This window comes from Jaculus jaculus, chromosome 4 (genome assembly GCF_020740685.1).
Source record: "Jaculus jaculus isolate mJacJac1 chromosome 4, mJacJac1.mat.Y.cur, whole genome shotgun sequence".
NCBI classification, from domain to species: Eukaryota; Metazoa; Chordata; class Mammalia; order Rodentia; family Dipodidae; genus Jaculus; species Jaculus jaculus.
The window spans coordinates 50,186,547-50,205,362 of NC_059105.1; positions in this window are offsets into that span (position 1 = coordinate 50,186,547).

Here is an 18,816-nt window from a genome sequence, read left to right on the forward strand (position 1 = left end):
TAGAGGCTTAAATACATTATTTAAAGATTAATGATAACTAATGTCTAATGGAACTAAGTATAATGTACACTGAGAAGAGTAAAGGCAAGTGAGCTAAGCTTTAAACACATATCAGGGATTCATTTGATGCTGTCTAAAACAGATAAGCCAAAACAGATATAAAATCAAAACATCTAGAATTAGATATTGCTTTTGGTAACTACCCAAAGTAAAAACAGAAACAATTTAAACAGTTGTCTTCCAGGATGCAGGAGTCAGAGTGAGAAGAGAAAGATGGGAATGTCACTTTTGTTTTTCATCATAAGTACTGGTTGCTTTGTTATCAGGTATGTATATATATCAATTAGCATATTTATGTAAATATAAAATCTTTTAATTAAATTATTTGTAATAACAGTTAAAATCAGTATTAGGCATAAAATCATTAGAAGTGGATTCTGCTTTCTACAATTTAAACACTACGCTATCACTACAATATCTTCTGGCTGTAGTAAGTGGTAGAATCAAAAAGTAAGGTTGTGAAGGTTGGGGCTTAGGAAATGAAAGAGAGAAAGAAGTTCATAGTGTGTATTTTGAAAATATCTTCATTCATTTATTTGATGGAGAGGAAGAGAAAGTGGAGAGAGAGAATGGACATGCCAGGGCTTCTAGCCACTGCAAATGAACTCCAGACATATGCATCACTTTGTGCATCTGCCTTTAAGTGGGTACTGGAGAATGAAACCTGGATCCTTTGGCTTTGCAGGCAGCACCTTAACTGCTAAGCCATCTCTCTAGCCCTAGTGTGCAATTGAGTGCAATTTATTTGAGTAGAAGAATATTTTGTTTCCTCATTTTTTACTGGTGCCTAGCCTGCAATGTCTAGGAAAGTGATGATCATGTTTATTGTGTATAAAGTACTTTGGATATGGTCCATGACTTAACCTGCTCAACAACTTTATGAAATCGACATTAACATTTCTTGTTGGATTGATGAGGAAACATAATACTAGACACACGAAGAAGCTTACTAAAGGCAACCTAGTTTTAAAATGGAAAGCTACATTTCCAAATCAGGTCTTACCCCCAAAGCCATGTCTTTCTCCTTCATCCCTTGATTTTTCCCAGTGTGTACTTTCTTGGGAAAGACTACATTTTAGTAAAATTCCTTTGGAACTTTTCTATCAACATATATGTTTTATTTATTTTTATTTTATTTATTGAAATTTTACATATGTATGTATTCAAGTATAAAATTGAGAATAATACTTTCCCATTATCTTTTCTTGCCCCTTCTTCATAACCCCTTCTACTGAATCGCTTATTCTTCCCAACTTGCCCCTCTTAAACCTTGATATCTTTTTTTTCATGTGTGTGTATGTGTGTGTGTGTCCTACTGAGTTTAATTTGGGTTACTTGTATGAGCATGGTTGGGGAATTATTTACTAAAGTGTGTATAATTTATAAGTTGCTACATCACTGAAGAAAGTATCTCCTGCTCCACTGAAGAAAATGTCTCCTGCTCCTCTATAATCATTAATTGCCAATAACTCCTTGAGGAGGAATGGTGACCTCATGCCATCCTCTGTCATTCATGGTGGAATATTGATGGGCTTAATATTGTTCTATGGAAATAAATATTTAGATGTAAATTTGACAGGTACAACATATCCATTCATTTAGCCAAATAACTCCTATCAATAATTACTATGGTATAAATTTCCATACATGCCATAAGACATTCAGCTTATTTGGTAAACATTTCAACATACATTTAATAATAAGGTAAGTATTTATTAATTCTTAAGATGTGAGTGAATAGAAAGTTTATAAAGTTTTAAAATAAATTTTGTGAAGTTTTATTATTTTCATTCTCAATAATATTCTTCCTATCATCTTATGCTAAACTTCAAATATTTCTCAAAATTTGTCCTTGAACATTTTTTTGCATCATCTTTTCTTAAAAAATATTTTATTATTTATTTATTTGGCAGACATAAGGAGGGAGAGAGAAAGAGAATGGGCATGCCAGAGTGTCCAGCCACTGCAAACAGACTCCAGATTCATGTGCCACCTTGTGTACCTGGCTTACGTGGGTTCTGGGGAATTGAACCTGGGTCCTGTGGCTTTGTAGGCAAGCATTGTAACTGCTAAGCCATCCCTTTAGCCCATTTTGTTTCATCTTTTAACCACTGTTTTATATACATGGTTACATGTGTTGCAGAAATCTCCTAGATTAAGATAGCAGTCTTCCCTATCTCACTGCCTATCAAAAGAAAGAAACTCTCATCATAAATTAGATGCACGTAAATTTTTGGGGAAAAAAGACAGAAATAATCTACTTCTATGTGTCCACACTAATATTCTACTTAATTAAAAATATAATCTATTTCTTTCTCTGTGGTTATTATGTTTCAAATGTTTTATACATACAATGTCATTTAATCTTCTCTATAAGATTTTGGGGGCACATATTGTGATCAGTATTTCATAAGAAGAAGCTATAATTTAGAGAGTTGAAGAAGTAATAGAGGGATGAAGTGATGGCTTAGCAGTTAAGGCACTTTTCTGTGAAGCCTAAGGACTCATGTTCGACTCTCCAGATCCCATGTTAGCCAGATGCACAAGGTGATGCATGTGCAAGGTCCCACATGCACACAAGGTGGCACACACATGTGGAGTTCAATTACAGTGCCTTGAGGTCCAAATTGGATTACAAGCACATCTTACCATACCCACATCTGGGGATCAAACTTGGGGCCTCTTCTTGTGTGGTGAGCACTTTGCTGACTGAGTTATCTCCCCAGCCCTGTATGCCCTTCTTAATGGATCAGTAACAGTTATTGATGCCAAGTGGATCATTTCCTAAACCCCCAGCCACCCCCAAAAGATACAAAGGTGGAAAGCTAATGAAAATGAGAATCTGAAAAAATAGATAATCAGTCATTTGATTCTCTCACAAGATGAAACTAAATAAAAATGAAATCATAACCATTCTTTGGTTTGAAAAGTTATCTGGGCAATTACAGAATGTTAAAGATAAAGCTTAGCAGGAATTCACATGAAAACTTGGTTCTCTTCTATTATCCTCCAAGCAGGAAATATTTCTTCTATCTACCATGTTAGCAAATTTAGGGGCCATTGTTGACATTTCCAACTTCCTTCTTTTTCACCATTTCCATTTTTTCTACATCCTTTTAACTTCTAGAGTTTCAGAAATTGTCATGATTTCATCCCCATCACTACTTTGTTATACCATGGAACCATAATTCTACTTTGTCTCCTCTCTCCAAACCATTTGGAAAACTAGCTGCAATATGATTTTCAAAACACGAATTTGATTGGATTATGCACCTACCTTCCCACATTAAAATTCTCCAACATCTTTCTACTCCTCTTAGTTATGTATCAAAACTATGCCTCACTATCCCTCCACAGCATTGTCTCTTAGGAATCTGTGCTTCCTTTCCTATAGGAATTTTTTTTCCTCTCAGGTCTTTGGACAGTGTGAAGCTTGTGCACCCTGGTGCCTGTACATATGGTATTCATTTTTTCTGAAAGACTTTCTCCTCTCATTGATTAATGTCTACTCTTCTCACATCTCCATTAAAGTGGCATTTCAGAGGGAAGGCCTCCCCTCAGCTCTCCTGATTGAGTTGTATGTTCCTGTAGAATGGCCCCTTCCCTGTGGAGTGTTCATCTCAATTTATATTTCATCTACTGATTTAAATATCAGATATTTGGTGGAATATTTATTATGTGTGTCAGGTTCTCTTCTAAGAGTGGGAGATATGGCAGTGAATAAAACAATAAAACTACTCTTGTGAAGATAAGCAATGGAGAAAATGTATAATAATCAAACAGATAAGTACATACAGTGATCGATACTATGGAGAAAAATATATGAAGGAGAAAACTATATGATGGAAAGAGGATAGGAGGTGCCTGTGGGTGCACACACATATACACTACTTTAAGCTACTCATGTTCTACTGATTGAGGTAGCAGGACTTCTTATATATGCTATTTTAAGTAGTTGGGGAATTGTTGAGCTGGATCAGAGAGTAAGCATTGCAAATACCTTTAGGAAGACTGCTTCAAAAAAGGGAAGATTAAATGCAAAAGCTATGAGATAGAAGCATGATCCTTGTGCCCTTTCGTTTTGAGATGGGGTCTCATGTAGTCCAGGCTGGTCTTGAGTTCTCCATGTAGTTGAATGAATTTGAATTCCTGATCCTCCTGCCTTTACCTGGAATTACAGATGTCTTCCATCATGCCAGTTTCCATATGTTTAGTGGGGTAACTAACTACAAGGTAGGCACGAATTGATTTTCACAGAGCAGATAGGAAGGAAGATTCAGGAGATATGAATGGAAAGAAAAGCCAGCTCATATGGAGCCCAAAACTCAATTCAAGAGCCTTAGCTTTGCCTCAGAGTGAGTGGGAAAATAACTGAGCAATGGATGTGTTCTAACTAATGTTTTTAAGGGATTACAATGGCTCCTGTGCATGGGATAAACACTATATGAATGTAGGAAGGTGGAAGAATGGATATTAATTAGGAATCTGTTTTCACTAATCCAAGCAAGACATGGTAGTTAACTTCTTGTTGCTGGGATAAAGCCCTTGTCCAAAAGCAACTGATGGGAGGAAATTTTTGTTATTTTGGCTGGCAGTCTTGAGGGGAAGTATCATGATGGCAGAGGAAAGCACGGTATGAGCAGAGCTGGGCATCACCTCTGCCACAGCAGGCAGAAAACAGTAGTGGGAGAGTGAATTGATGAATACTAGAAAGCTAGTTCACCCTCCCTGAGACACCTCCTCTATCAAGGCTGTACCTCCCACATTTCCATCAGCTGGGGACCGAGCATTTAAACTGCATGTTTATGAAGGGCATCTGAATCAAACCACAACAGAGTACTGACCATGGAAGTGATTGGACTGTGTATACTTTTGCTGGAATGCCTTTTTGACAGGTTGGGTATGAATTTCAAGAGAAGGGAAAATTCAAGAATTAAATCAAGACCTGTAGTGTAATTAGACAAATTGAATCTCTATTTACTGATATGGACAAGGGTGTGAGAAAAGTGTATTGTGGAGGAAAGCTCAGGAGGTGGTGTGAATATGCTGACCACTTATGAGTTAGACAGTAGATGGTTGGATTCATGAATTTTGAGTTTGCAAGAACTTAGTATAGACTATTTGGTTTCCTGGTCACTGAGAAGGTCCTAGGATTAATTAAACTAAGAAGCTCCAGGCAAGCTGGATGAGTTGTCACTACTATGCCTGGGCTATAGACATGAATTTGTGAGTCTTTGGAATCTAAGAGCCATTTAAAGTCAACATATTGGCTGAAATCAGATCTCCCAGAGAGCAAATGAATTAGAGACAAGTGTTGGTTAAGGTGACTTGTGCAGTTAGAGATGAGCAAGTTATGGAAGAATCAGCAGAAGAAGATAAGAAAGGAGAATGTAGTGAAGTCAAAGGAAACCCAAGACAGTGTGATGTCCTGGAAGTCCAGGAAAGAATACGTTCTAAGTAGTAAGTAGTGATCAAGTATGCCAAGCATGGGCAGTAGGCAAAGTGAGATAAGGACTGAATTAATCATCAATGATCATGAAGCCTGGATTAGAGCAGGGTCAAGGCAGAGCACAACTAGTGGCAAGTCTATATGCATAAAAAAATGATGGGGACATAGGGAAGTAGCTGGAGGAGGAAGTAGGGTTAAGAAGGTTTTAGATGGGAAACTTAAACAAGTTCACAAGCTATTGGGAAATATCCCCAGAATAAATGCTGTATGAGGGAAATGGAAGAATTGCTGAAGCAAGGCCTCTGAGCAAACACTTAGTTAGCTTTAGATATGAGCATAGATAGCCATTGATAGTGGCAAAATAGTGCCTGTGGTTAGGAGGTAATTATGCAGGAAGCTGTGGTGATCTTGCTTATATTCTCCTCTGATTGCTTCCATTTCTACTGAAAGGGGGGTGGAGGAGTTGGAGATGGGGTGGGAGACAAGTCCAGTCAGAGTTTTATAAAGATGTGTGCTTGTGTAATTTCCCATAAAGCCAGAGCTTTTTATGTTAGCTGATTTAATAAAAAGTGTTAAGTGGCAGAGTCTTTTGGGAGGGAGCTCTGGAGCTTTCCTTTTTCTCCAGCCATCGGAGGGGCAGAGGATAAAGAAGGCAGGTCACAGTGAGCTGGGGTGGCTCTGGAGCTGGCTATTCACTCTTGTATAATGACTGATGCTTTCACAAATGTGATTTACTTGCTCATTCTCTGTCTTTCTATTGAATAATAAGCTTCATAAAAGCATTGGTTGCCTGCTGCTTACTTTGTTTCTCCAGTGCCTTCAACAGTGTCTGGCACATAAGACAACCTAACAAATATATATTGAACAAATGAAATAAGAAAAGAATTGAGACCTTTAGTTGATAATAAGGTCCATAAGAGCATCAGTGTGACAACATGGACATAAAAGAAAGCAGTGATCAGAACAGGAAGAAGAGTCCCTTTCCACCTGTGTAAAGGCTTCCTTTCACTTCTGACCACCACATGTTAAGGAAGAAGAGATGTGGTAGGTGATTTTGCTTACCAACGAGATATCTGTGTATCCTAAAGTCAAAGTACTGAGAAATTTATTGTAAAATTATTTGTAGAAATAAAACAATAAAAATTGCACAGAGGGCTGGAGAGATGGCTTAGCAGTTAAGTGCTTGCCTATGAAGCCTAAGGTCCTCAGTTCAAGGCTTGATTCCCCAGGACCCACATAAGCCAGATGCACAAGGTGGTGCATGCATCTGGAGCTCGTTTGTAGTGGCTGGAGGCCCTGGTATGCCCATTCTCTCTCTCTCTTTCTGTCTGTTGCTCTCAAATAAATAAAAATAAAAATAGAATTACATAGAGACACAAGAATAGGGGCGGGAAAAACACATTTTAGAAACTGGATTATTTATTCCTTCTTCAGGGTCAGAACTTTTTAAGTTAGTTATCCATGTTAACAATGATTTAGCTCTTTTATGTCTCTGCTCTTGTCACTACCATTAGTTATTACCCTGTATGCCAAAAATCTTCCTTCTTCATGATTATAGTTTCTGCTTATTCATTGTTTAGTCACACAAGAAAGCTCTGAGCACCTAGGGTTGGTCTTTCTCTTTTGGTATTGAAAGCTACCTATTACCTATTTGACTTCTTTTTCTACTTGTAGCTTTTAGAAGATACTTCTCAATAGTTTTCTGCCCTTCCAGGTTGTTTCTCTTCTACTCTTGTTATAGGAGGTCACAATTTCTTACTTGTTAGCAACTATCTTTTCCCTTTATTAGATAGTCTGCACACCAGAAGGAGCAGGTAGACACAGGGTGTTATTTCCCACTCCAACAAGTAGCTCCTGGTCTTCAAGATAGCATTTAATCATGCTATTTGTCCATCAAAATCTCAATCTTTTCTTTAAGCAGATGTCACTCGTTGTCTACCTTAAATAGTCTTTCCCAATTTTGTTTCCAATTTTCATCAATTCCTTATTTAATAGCACAGACAAATTCTTTTAAAATTAACAAATCTTATTTGATTTCATAGGCAAATCTGACTTCTGGAGGAAAAAGAATGTTGTGTACAATTTTGTTGCCTTCACAGCATTTGAACTTGTATTGATTTTGCTACTTATTTTTTAACGTAAGAAGCAAGGTATATCTAAGTATGTTCAGACCAATGTAATACCCTCTAGGAAATTCAAGCTCCCCTCTCCCCTTACATTCTTCCATGTTTCTGTTGCAGGTAATTTTACCACCACTTAAAGCCCTGAGTTTATCTGTATCTGTACATCTGTGGGAACCTGAACTGGAGGGATGGGAATGGGGGAGAACAGTCATATTTGAAAATTTAGATTCTTACCTTTCATCCTATTTCTTTCTATTATACCCTAATTCATTCATAACAATTGGTTAGATTCATTTTGGCTTTCACATAACTGTAAATGAGGGTTTGGAAGACTGCAAAAGGTGAAAGGTAAAGAGACAGGAAATATGGAGAATTTGAGAAGTAAAAACAATGTTTGTGAAGTTTGAGATTTAAAGGATGTAGAGACAAATCTGTCTTTGCTTTGGCTTGGTGGTTTCAGCAAGAGCATGTGTGAAACTAGAATGCCCAGGACAGAGAAGTTACAAGACTTCAAGGAAGGCAAGAGTAACCATGGAGCAGGTCAAAATTCTCAAGCCCACACTGCCTGGAGCTCATTTTTCATGGACCCACGCTTCCTTCCCCTGAGAGGTGGAATTTACCAAGCCACAGGAAGGTTACAGAAGCAGCTCTGTGGCTGCCTCAAGCAAATCTATATGCTCTCTCCCCTAAAGGTTCTGCACTTGAACAAAAGTGCTTACTCTTCCTGTACTCTCACGTGGAATGAACTCAAAATAATTTTCAGGCAACAGCCATTAACAAATACAGAGGAAGCATTTCATAGCTGCCCCCTTTTGCGTTTGAGATAACTCACTGGGTGAGGGCTGCTTTCCCTGCGTCGCCCAGTTTTCATTTTCTTGCCTTCAGCAGCATTATTTCCGTGGCAAGCTCTCCATGGGCCTCACTTTCCGATCACATGGCACTTTCTTGCAGCTACAGGCTCCACCAAGTCCAATTCTGACTTGATCTTTGGTCTCTCAGCCATTAAGTAGCCCACATCAGCCTTTTAGAACTTGTCAGTCAAAAAGAGAGAGAAAATAAAACAGTCTGCTGTCCACTTCTAGATTCTCTAGTGCTTCAAAAACAGGTAGGGAAAGTCACTGAACGTAGTCAGCTTGTTTCTGAGGTAGTCAGCTCTGTATTATTGTCAGAAGGAATAAAAATGCTCATGGATCCCTTGTGTATGGGGATTATATTAGTGTGCCCATATGGCCTAACAAAATTTACTATAATTAAAAATGAATTATTTCAGTTTTTAAAGATGCAGAAAATACTTGGCTCAGATCACGAGTCACTGGTAGACAGAATCTGCCAGGCTTCTGTCAGATGAATGCTTTTTGCAAAATTTATACCATTCTGTGAGTGCAAGGTGATTTGCAACAGGAAGGAAGGTATGTCCAAACATGTAGTTACCACCAATAGCCTACCCCTTGTTCCGGTTTTAATTTTCACACATCAGTGTTTGGCCCTTTGAGATTGAACGGCCTGTTTGCTATCAGTTTATTCACTTTATAGACTGTGTCAGCCTTTGCCTTAAATCCCAGAGAAAAGGAACATTTAGTTACATTGTAGTACCAGATGACAGAGTTTAAATTCACTCCAGGCTCTGCTGATGCTTCAAGGCACAGACTTGGACAAGTTCTTAATCTCCTTGGGACTTGTTTTTATTTTTATACAAAATGAGCAGATTGCTTGAAATTGGCTAAGGTTGGTTCTGCCCCTGATAATTTTAAACCCTAATTGAGGGTTAATGGACTTTTAATATTAGAATACAGACATTAGATGTTTATTTAAGGAAATGGAGGATTATCAAGTTTAACTTGACCAAAGTCAGAAAGCTACTAGGGAGCTAATCTTAGATTTGAATCCAGATATTTCTAATTATAAAGTCAAATCCTCCTAGCAGAGAATCCAAATTTTCCACAAAGTTGGCCTGGCTCTCCAGACTTTCTCAGTAGAACTATCCACAGTTGTAACTGATGTGTGTGTAGAACCTCTGAGCAAATCACGAGAGAATGTACTCAGAACTTTAGCTGTGTTTCATGACTCTGGGCCTTCCTGGTGTTATCTTTACTTCCTGTCATTATCCAGGTAATTCCTATAGGTTCCTTCACTAGTTCACACATCTTTTCTTCTAGAAAAATTTTCAAAATTACTGGCTGAGATAAATGTCCTCATACTTCCTCCCAAAGCACATGAATAATTTCATCCACAAATTAACCATATTTTCTTACATGCACATGATTTATTCCATTGCCTTTGTTAATCATAAGCTCTTAGCAAGATCACACTTTGTCCTCATTATCTTTGTGCTCTAGCATCTAAAATATGCCTAATAGCTCGCATTTGACTAAATTGAATGGAATGATGTCAAGTATGGCACTTTACCCATGTATTTCTCAAGTTATTTTTGAATGTGGTTATATTCATGTCCTTATTTTATAAATGGAGATATGTATACTACATATCCAAGGATAGACTCTCAAGTTCCTATCCATGACCACGATACTAGAAAGAGCTTCCCATGCATATTTTCTTAGTATCCTTACTTCCCTTCCATAGCTAAGCTGTCTACAATCCACAAGGAATTCAATTATTCTAAGATGTTGATATTGTCCTCTCTGCTGTCTGTCCTCCCTTACTTGAATCCTCTGAGTAATTGGTCATTCTTTCCCTTTGAAATTCTTTCTCTCCTTAGCTTCTGTAACACAGGCTATATATATAATAGGACACCGTCTAATTGTTATTTCAACCTCATGTGACCAACTCCTTTCACTCTACTTTGAGAAATCTACTTAGAAATTGGGGTTTTCCAAAAACTGGCCTCTTAAATCTTGTTTTTTAATCATCCCACATTCTTTGTCTGGGATATATTATTAATTCCTCATGAATTATATAAAATTATAGATATGACAATGACTTAGAAACCAAATTCTTCAACAAAGATTTTCTTTCTGAGCCCTCAAGTCCTAGTTTCTTTTTATTTAGTTTCATGCCTTGGATGCCTTCTCTGCACTGTAATTTTAACATGTTGGAATCTGAACTCATTTTCATATGCTTCATATCAACTCCTTACCTGGTATTCTCTATCTCCTCATCTCCCACTCTCCCAATTATATACAGCAAAACTACTTGTGTTATCCCATTTTATTTTTGTTTCTGAAGTAGGATCTTGTTCTAGCTCAGGCTGACCTGGAATTCACTATGTAGTCTTAGGCTGGCCTTGAATTCACAGTAATCCTTCTACCTCTGCCACTCAAGTGATGCAATTAAAGGCATGTGACACTACACCCAGCTCTCATGTTATTCTATTTATAATATTTATTTATTTATTTTCAAGGAGAGAGAGAGAGAGAAAAAAATGGGTGTTCCAGGGCCTCTAGCCACCACAAACAAACTCTAGATGTATGCACTACTTTGTGCATCTGGCCTTCTGTGGGTACTAGAAAATGGAACTGGGGCCATTTGGTTTTGCAGGCAAGTGGCTTAACTGCTGGGTCATCTCTCCAGCACCATGTTATCCTTTTTGAACTACCTGTCAATGCTACCTTGTACATGAATCTGTTTACTTCATATTTTCACTGCTGTTCTTTGAGCTCCCCTGCCTTTTGGGTTTTGTTTGTGCTGCAGCAGTAGCTTCCCAAATGAACTTTACTGTTGCCCACCCCACTTGCTCACATATAGAGCATTTGTCTCTTGAAATGAAATTTTAATCCTGTTATATCCTGATTTAAATCTGAAATATGTTCCTATTTCTCTAAGGATAAAACAGAAAGTCTTTGACATAGCCTACAAGGCCCTGTATGAACTGGTTCTCATCTTTCTGCCTGTTAGCACTAATCACTATGATAATCGTGTCATTATTTGTGTGTTCCTCCTTCCTTTTCTTTTTTCTTTCTTCTTCTTCTTCTTCTTTTTTTTTTTTTTTTTTGGTTTTTCGAGGTAGGGTCTCACTCTCGCTTAGGCTAATAACTATGTAGTCTCAGGGTTGCCTTGAACTCACAACAATCCTCCTACCTCTGCCTCCTGAGTGCTGGGGTTAAAGGTGTGTGCCACCATGCCTAGCCTTCCTTTTCTTTTTTTAAAAAAATATTTTGGGCTGGAGAGATGGCTTAGCGGTTAAGTGCTTGCCTGTGAAGCCTAAGGACCCCGGTTCGAGGCTCCGTTCCCCAGGTCCCACATTAGCCAGATGCACAAGGGGGCACACGCGTCTGGAGTTCCTTTGCAGAGGCTGGAAGCCCTGGCGAGCCCATTCTCTCTCTCCCCCTCTATCCGTCTTTCTCTCTGTGTCTATCGCTCTCAAATAAATAAATAAAATTAAAAAAAATATTTTATTTATGATAGAGGAAAAGAGAGAGCTACATCATATTCTAGATTATTCGCTTTTTCAATCATTTGTTTATTGAGGCATAAAATGCAGTGTGCCAAGCACAGGAGTGATAGAAGTGAAAGAACAGTGAGACACAGTGGGCAAAAAGGAGACACAGGTGACATAAGATTTTTCCATCCTTTGGAATAAATATTTACTAAATTGAGTACCCATGGGCTGGGGTATCTCTCAGAGGTTTGAATGATGAGTGCTATGGCTCCTGCTATGAATTAAGTGGGACTGCCTGGCCTTGCTGCTGTGGTTTCATTGATGCTTGGATTGCAATACCTTTCCAGGCTGTGTTTGCTCTGGTATGGATACCTGTGCTGAATGTCAGTCTGCTTCTATTGTGATAAACTAAATAACTAGTCCAATCCTTTTAAGAAAGGGTTATTATGTTAGCTGTTGTCTTCAGCCTGGAGTTTTGACTGTGTCCTACAGACATCCTGTTGTGTTGCAAGCTCTCTTTGAATGTGAATTGTGTTTTTATAATGGCAATTGTTTCCTTGTGTTAGAGGCTATGTAGGCTTATAAAATTCAGCCAAATAATGGAATGGAAGATGGCCAATCTTAGTAATGACTAGATTCCACATAGGTCATTATTTAGCTATCACTGAGCTTTCTTTGTTAGGCAATCCTAAGCATGAGTTTGCATAACTTCCCCATGTCATCATGACTCAGCAGTTTTTCAGGGAGTGTTCATCTGACAATACTGAAAACAAGTGGCCAGGGTTGTAATAATGGGTAGGAGAAAAATCAAGGTATAGATATTTAACTAAAAAGCATCTATTTTAAAAAAAAAAAAGCTGAAGCTGTAGGGATTCACAAGTCTTAAATTATATATATGCTATTTTTAAAATCATTAGCACACTAGTATTCAGATCAATATTGGGGAGGTAGAAAATGACATGCATAAATATCAAGAGACTACTCAAATTTTCATATATTGTACTTGCTAAATATTATTTATGCCAAGATAACAACACAGTTTATTATTGAATAAGGGGAAATGTAACTTTAACACACTGTTACTATTTCGTTGTACTAAGAATGTTTGGTCAGCAGAGTTTGATTCTCTTGAATTTTCAAAAACATTGTGGCTTTCTGGAAGTTGAAATATGTAGTATGAAAGTACTGCAAATTCCTAGGCTAAAATCTAAGGTAAAGTTCAAAACCTTTCATACATTTTTTTGGGCAGACAGTGTGTGTTTCTGTTCAATCACAAGTTCTCTCATTTAAATGCTTCTTTATGAAAATCCTTACTTAAATCTGATTTAAATTATTAAAAACTTTTTTCTGGGAAGAAAATGAAGAGCTATAGCATTATAATCTATTTTAAACTTTTCCCCAGCATTACTATGTATAATTAATCCAGAACATCTAGGAAAATCACAAAATATGGTGAATGAAATAGCCTACCAAGTTATATTTTCTGGCTAACCTTCTAAGTATAAGAGTTCTTTGAGCCTAAACTGGCACTATCCTAATCTTTGTAAAGATTTCTCCCCTTTCCTATATCGGGTAGGTGGTGTAGAGCGAACACACCGAGAGTCTTCAGATCTGGACTCAGAAATCAGTCCTGAGTGGTACCTCGGGTTTGGCTTCTGTTGGGTGTCCAGCCCCAGCCCACTCTCTGCTCAGCGCAGCCTGACTTCAGAATTCCAGGTGCTCCAGACCACATTGTGTGGAGGAAAAACTGACGCTGCTCTTTTTATTCTTTCTTATGTTTCCCAGTGTCTGTTTTGGCAACTGCAGTGAACACTCTCAAGGCTGGCCCAGGCTCAGTGGCCACAAATCTTCATTACTGCCTTCCTGCTGGGTTCTGTGTGCCAAAGTAGCTCAGGATAAAAGTGATTTCCACTATTTGCTTTATTTTTTTCTTTTGGTTAAAGACATGGAAATTTAGAAGAGAGAAACCACTAAATGAACCAGTAAGAGTGGAAAGTGCTGAGTGTACTCAGCAAGCAAGGCCTTGGGGAGGGGAGGAAAAAGGAGAGGGTGACTGAAATGACAGGGCTAAGCCTGGACGAGTCAGAGGAGGGGACAGCTGGTTTCCTAAAGGGCAGAGGTCAGAGAGCCAACACAGAAGTTGACTGCTTCGACTTCTCAGAGGTGGAGGAAAAGGGGAGGAAATGCCATTGTCAAAGAATATTTAGTGATTAAGGTCACTAGAAAGAAATGATAAATGTTTGATATGATGGATCTATTGCTTTGATCATCACAAAAGTATATCACATGTATAGAAACATCATATTATACCACACAACTATGTATGATTATTATGGAACTTACAGAAAAGGCAAAAGGTTCACTAGAAAGGTTGACTTGATGCTCTGTCTACCTTGGAAGGACATCTCTGAGGTGCTTATCATAAATAAGGAAGACGGCCAAGGAGAGAATGAGGAAGAGCCAAAATTCAAAGACTGAGTGCTGGAGGAGTTAAAATGCAAAGAGAAGAGATTATTAATAATCTTGTAATGAATAGCAGGACACTATTAGAAATAACAGGCCATAAGTAAGAGTGGGTCTGTTCCATCTTCTAAGAAAAAAAGAATACAAAATTAACAATGTAGAACCTGTACAGAAGTAGTTATTTAGAATTAAAAAGGAATTCACAGCATGTTGCAGTATTATACTTCTGTTATTTGACAAAGAAACACATGAGTGTGGGAACCCATTGCTGAAACTCTACGTTTTGGAAGGAACACTTGCAAGGAAGGAGGTTAAGGCTTAAAACTCCACTGGCCCATGACAACCCCCCCCCCCCCCGCCACCTGTAGTCAGAAGGATGTAAATGCCACTGGAGCAAAGGTTGGTAGCCTAGCACCACATTTCAGAGCTTCTCAAAGGAGGTTGGCCAAAGAAGATGATAGCTGCCTTCATAATGCTTGTCTCAAGACATTCAGAATATAGTGACAATCCTAACACTGATTTTAAAATATAACTTGAACAGTAAAATGCACATGAAAATACCATTAAAGCTTGCAAAGCTCTCCCCAGTTGTATTTTTACATTATGTAAAACTCATATCTCAATCAATATTCAAATCTATCTACCCTTTCAATGAACTCATTTATTTTTACCTTGTATAAGTTCACTAGGATTTTATGTTACAATTTCTTTCTTTAACTGTTTTGTTTATTTGCAAGCAGAATGAGACAGGGAGAGGGGGAGGGAGGATGAGAGAGAGAATGGGTATGCAGGGCCTCCAGCTGCTGTAAGCCAACTCCAGATGCATGCACCACTTTGTGCATCGGACTTTACATGGGTACTGGGAAATCAAATTGTGGTTGTTAGGTTTTGCAGGCAAGAACCTTAACCACTGAACCATCTCCCCACCCCTATGTTACAACTCCTATGGAATACTACCTTTCACTTTTCCTAGACCAATCTTTTTTGCCTTCTATATTTCACATGAAGCAATAATATGAATATAGTCACCATCCTACAGCTCACATTCCATTCTCACAGCACAGCAAAATTACATGGAAAAGAGGATCACAGTTTTATAAATGATTTGAAGGTGTGTTTTGTGTGGGTTTCAATTCTCTTGCTATCCATGCCTAACATTTGTTGTTTGGTGGCAATAGTATTTTTCAGTTTGACATCTCTTTTAGATTCCTTTTAATAGTATTTGAGATCAGACAAGTGGTTTGGTTAGCATATAGGATGAGAAGAAATGTGTAGTAGTTGACAAAGACATGAAAACTGTTAGGTCAAGTGGGGGAAGATAGCAGACAGAAGGTGACAGGAACAGGGATACAATATGAAAGAAAACATTTGAAGACCCAAAGGCCTATAAAGTTACAGAACAGGGAATGCTGGTTAACTGACAAGACTAGAAGGTTGTACACCTAGAAAAAAATATCAGGAAGTTGGTACCAAGTTGATATAATGGAGGCAGAATTGCACTTTGGAATAAGTTTTACCATTTGATGAGTAGCCAGTGTGAGCAAGAGGAGGTGGGTTTAGAGGGACGGGTCTCAGCCCTGCTGATCACCTGGCCAGTGTAAATATGTCAGTGCCTTGGGCCCTCAGACCAATTCAACAGAATCTGAAGGGTTGAGAACTCACCAGGTGGTACTTACATACAGGCTTAATGGAGTACTATGGGTTAGAATAGTTGTTGGTACCCAGAGAAGCTTCTTAAAATCCTAGGAACCCTCTGGTATCACTCCTTACTAATTAAATCAGAATGTCTTGGGGAAGGATCTTAATCAAAGCAGTTGTGAATTTTTTTTTCTTATTTCCCCGGTACAACCAAGCTTAGGAACTGCGGGACTAGAGGAATATTTTCCTGTGATCTACTATGTCTCTTTCATGGAGTGAAATTATGCTGAGCTATACCTTAAGTATTGAGATTCTGCTTCAAACCTTGAAGTTTAATGCACAGAAAGGAATACAGATTAACACAACTAGAATAACAAAATCTTGCAGAATGGAGGAAACCTTAGCAAAGGAATTATGCCCCCTCCTTTTCCACAGAAGAGGCCCAGAAAGGATAATTGAATCGTTCCTCCTCCTTCATGTAGTTAACAATAGAACCCTCTGACAAATCTTTTTCGGTGTTATTTCTGGCTTCATTAAAATTCTTAGTTGTTAAATGGAAAATACTAGAAGGGGTATAATATAATTTATAATATCCATACAGTACATGAACATGGTCCATGTGAACTTGTCCATACCATTCTAGAACACCAAAAGCAAAAAAAAAAAAAAAAAAAAAAAGAAAGAAAACCCCTTAAAACATAGAAAAATTTACATCAAAAGTAACTGAAACCATTTTCAAAGCTAATATTGAAAAATGTGGCATTTAAGTTAGTGGTCATGAGCATTCTTCAAAGAAATAGGCAGTCTTTGCTTAGGAGGGCTAGACTTGTGGGGGTGGTCTTTAGGTCCGAGAAAACTTGCAGGTTTCCTAAGGTCATATACTGAACTCTGAAAGGAAATTTCGCAATCCTCATTCTGTCCTTCAGTCATGTGGCTCTCATGTGTTTTCATATTCCCTGAGTTGGTTAGTCCAAGACCTAAACTAACCCAATGCAAGAAATTAAAACAAAGCAGTTCTCTTTGTTGGATAAAATGAACCGCACAAGGTTAATTTTGTCTGTTAGGCATATTTCCTTATGTTTCCCTGTACTTTAGCTTCAGTAGGCAGTCTTTGCAAAAATACCAGTGGGCACAGAGCCCAACTATTCTCAGTGACACTCCTTGTGAGGCGGGGTGCTGGCTGCTAACTGCGGTGTTATTTACAGCTATTTCCTGGTCCCTGTCTTTTCCAGTGGCTATACTGGTGGAATCTAAAAGCAAGGTAGATGAGGGAAAGTAAATAGATTAGATGATAGAATTGCAATTCAGAATTCTTCATATGTAATTCAGTGGGAGAAGACAGAACTCCATGTGGTTGGGCACAATACACAAGTACAGAGAAAAAGTCAATTTAAAGGGTTATTATTGGAAGAGTTTCTAAGCTTAAGATCCATAGACCATTCACAGGATGTAGGGTGTCTGCAATTCCCCAGAAACTATTTACATTTTATTTCCAGAGACAGGTGTTCCATCATTTTTATTGAGCTGTCAGAATAAGAAACAGCAGATTATATTTAAAATAATAACTAAGGAAAATAAAAGGAAACCAAGTTAGACTTCATCTTACCACAAGGAAGAAATTATTCACATTTAAAGCTGACCCAAGATGGAATGAGCTACCAAAGGAGATTTCACATTTCCAGACCATATCATACAGAGAACTAAAGTAGATGTGTTGCTGAAATGTTTTTTATGTTTCTATAAAACAAGTGACAATATACATGGAGAGAATGGCTCAATGTGAATCAGTGTGAATGATGGTAAGGCTCAGAAATCTCACAGCAATGAAACCCTGAACCCAGAAGCCATAGTAATGACAGGAATTGTAAGTAGTATGAAGGAACTTGTCTAGAAGACTTAGGCAGGGCTTGGGTGCATGTTGTCTTAGCCAAAGGGTACCACAGTAGATTTGTTTCACTTCAGAGCCTAGAAGAGCACTGAGTCTACAAGTAGGTCACGTGCTATTTGAGAGTGTTTACTGACTGAGATGATTGGAGAATTGGCAGAGAACTATGGATGAGGCTTTAGTGGCTAAGACTGTCAACTGCACTACTGATCTGGTTTGTGGTGATACACATCTGTAACCTCAGTACTCACAAGACTAAAGTAGGGGTATTAAGAGTTCAAGGGCTAGAGAGATGGCTTAGTGTTTAAGGTGTTTGCCTGCAAAGCCAAAGGATCACAGTTCAATCCTTCAGGACCCACGTAAGCCAGATGCACAAGGAGGTGCATGCATCTGGAGTTCCTTCATAATGGCTGGAGGCCCTGGAGTGTCCATTCTCTCTCTCTCCAATAAATAAATAAAAGATATTTTTTTTTAAAAAAGAGTTCAACATATTCAGTGGGAATAGCCTGGGGCACCTGTATTTCCTGCCCCCAAACTGAGATGGACTGACTGCACTGAGGTGCTTTGGTCTCCGCAATGAATACAAATAACTCCACTGCAGAAGACCCTCAACAGTTTTGGTGTGTGGGTGACGGGGTCTAAGAGTGCAACCTTTTTATTTAACAAAATCAATAAAAAATAAATGCAAAAATAGGGTGGGGGAGATGGCTTAGCAGTTAAGGCACTTGCCTGAAAAGCCAAAGAACACAGTTCAAGTCCCCAGGACCCACATAGCCAGATGCACAAGGCGGCACATGTATCTGGAATACCTTTGCAGTGGCCAGAGGCCCTCTTTTGCCATTTTCTGTCTCTCTATCTTCAT